Source organism: Parus major, chromosome 23, assembly GCF_001522545.3.
Source record: "Parus major isolate Abel chromosome 23, Parus_major1.1, whole genome shotgun sequence".
Taxonomy (NCBI): Eukaryota; Metazoa; Chordata; class Aves; order Passeriformes; family Paridae; genus Parus; species Parus major.
The window spans coordinates 986,929-989,605 of record NC_031791.1 but is presented as its reverse complement, the minus strand read 5'-3'; positions in this window follow the sequence as shown (position 1 = coordinate 989,605).

Here is a 2,677-nt window from a genome sequence, read left to right as displayed (position 1 = left end):
GTGTCCTGGCACTGGGAATGGTGTCCTGGCACAGGGAATGGTGTCCTGGTTCAGGGAATGGTGTCCTGGCACAGGGAGCAGTGTCCTGGCACAGGGAATGGTGTCCTGGCAGAGTCAGGGAATGGTGTCCTGGCACTGGGAATGGTGTCCTGGCACTGGGAATGGTGTCCTGGTTCAGGGAGCTGTGTCCTGGCACAGGGAATGGTGTCCTGGTTCAGGGAATGGTGTCCTGGCACAATCTGCCACCTCCTGAGGGCACAGCTCGGGCACAGCACCCCCAGAACCCCCCCAAGTTTGTCACCTGCGGTGACACAACCCCTCCCACCCTGCTGTGCTGTCCTGTCACCCATATCCTGGTTATCCCTGCCTGGAGATACCCAGCCCACTGAAATATCTATTATTCATCTATTTGTCTATTATTCATTTATTCACTGGGAATTTGGAGGCAATCACAGAGGCACTCCTGGTCATTCTGCTATAAAAGCATTTTTGAGCCTCCTCCCTGCCAACACCAACTTGTCTCCCTGGTTTAAAATACATTAATGAGCCATTACAGGGCTGGGCTCTGCCGCCCTGCTCCGCTCCAGGAGCGTCTTCGGAGATTTTGAGATTGATATAAACAAACTGGGGCTCATTAATGAGCTCATTAATGAGGGCTGGGCTGAGGGAGGGCCAGGAGAAGCCACCAGCACCGCAGAGCTGGGGACCTCAGGATGTCACAGACCCTGCCAGGATGGACACAAACCCCAGGAGAGCAGGCTCAGGCTCTGGGCAGTCCCCCAGGCGTGGTGGCCCTTGGCTTCTCCGTTCCTGTTCCCATTTCCAGCCTGTCCCCCCTTCCCCTTCCCTGGGGTGACACCAGCCCGGCCCCACAGGTGTCACCTCCCCGTGGCTCCACAGGGCAAGCAGGAGCCCAAATCCATCCTGGGCCAGCGCTGAGCGGAGCAGGGGTCACGGGGGATCGTCACCATCCTGCTCCTGCTTTAGCTCCTCTCCCACTTCCATCCTCCCCGTGCCTGGCCTGGCCAGAGCCTCATCCCACAGGTCACCCCCGAGCATCCCCCGGGGCTGGGGACACCCAGGAGGAGGAAGGAAAGCAGGGAAGGGGATGGAAATGAGGGCTTGACCCAGGCTGTGACAGCAGCTGGAGGTTTTCCATCTCCTCCAAAGGGTTGATGCTCCAAATATCCCTTTATCCTCCTCCTCCTCGGCCTCTCCAGGGGATGCAGGCAACACCCAGAGCAGGCAGGAAGCCTCTGGCCAGTCAGGATTAGGCAGAAAAATGTTAATTGTTGCACCAGAGAAACACATTTACAAGGAAAACAAACCCCAAATGAAAATTTGGCCAGAAATACAAATTACCCCAACTCTCCCCAGCAGCCTCCCCTCCCAAATGGCAACAGAATTATGGAAAAAAATAAAATTATTCCTGGCTGCCAACACCGAGGCCTTTCCCAGGTAATTTGGGCTGTAATTAACATCTGCAGGGATAAGGAGCTGCATTGTTCCCAGCCTCCCTGTCCATCCGGGAAATCTCGGCTTTCATCTACCCAGGAAATTCAAAATAATCCCCGCAGGAAAAGCTCGGCTCGTTCGGCGTTCCCGTGAGTTCCCCTGGGCTGATCCCGCTGCTCCCATCCCCTGGAGCTTTGGGAAAGGCACCCGAGGTGCCAAATCCGCTCCTGGAGCAGCTCCTGGGGAGCTCCGAGCGCCTCGGGAACATCCCCGGAGCCCGGGCGGGGCTCGGATCCCATCGATTCCCAAATCCAGCGGTGCCAGGGGGCAGCTGGAGTGGGGCAGGGAACGGGGAGGAGGGAGGGGACACACAGAAAAAGGGATTGGGACACCCAGAGAAAGGGATGGGGACACCCAGAAAAAGGGATGGGGACACCCAGAGAAAGGGATTGGGATATCCAGGGAGAGGGAATTGGGATATCTGGGGGGAAGGAATTGGGATATCCAGGGAGAAGGAACTGGGACACCCAGAAAAAGGGATTGAGACACACAGGAGAAGGGATTGGGATATCCAGGGAGAAGAAATTGGGATATCCAGGGAGAAGGGATTGGGACACTTAGAAATAGGGTTGGGACACCCAGGAGAAGGAATTGGGATATCCAGGGAGAGGGAATTGGGATATCCAGGGAGAAGGGATTTGGACACACAGGAGAAGGAATTGGGACACCCAGAAAAAGGGATTGGGACACCCAGGAGAAGGGATTTGGATATCCAGGGAGAAGGAATTGGAATATCCAGGGAGAAGGGATTGGGATGTCCAGGGGGAAAGGATGGAGATAGTCAAGGAGAAGGGATAGGGACACCCAGAGAAAGGGATGGAGACACAGGAGAAGGGATTGGGACACCCAGAAAAAGGGATTGGAATATCCAGGGAGAAGGGATTGGGATATCTGGGGAGAGGGAATTGGGATTTCCAGGGAGAAGGGATTGGAATATCCAGGGAGAAGGGATTGGAATATCCAGGGAGAAGGGATTGGGATATCTGGGGAGAAGGGATTGGGATGTCCAGGAAGAGGGAATTGGGATTTCCAGGGAGAAGGGATTGGGATATCCAGGGGGAAGGGGTTGGGATGTCCAGGGAGAAGGAATTTGGACACACAGGAGAAGGGATTGGAATATCCAGGGAGAAGGGAATTGGGATGTCCAGGGAGAAGGGATTGG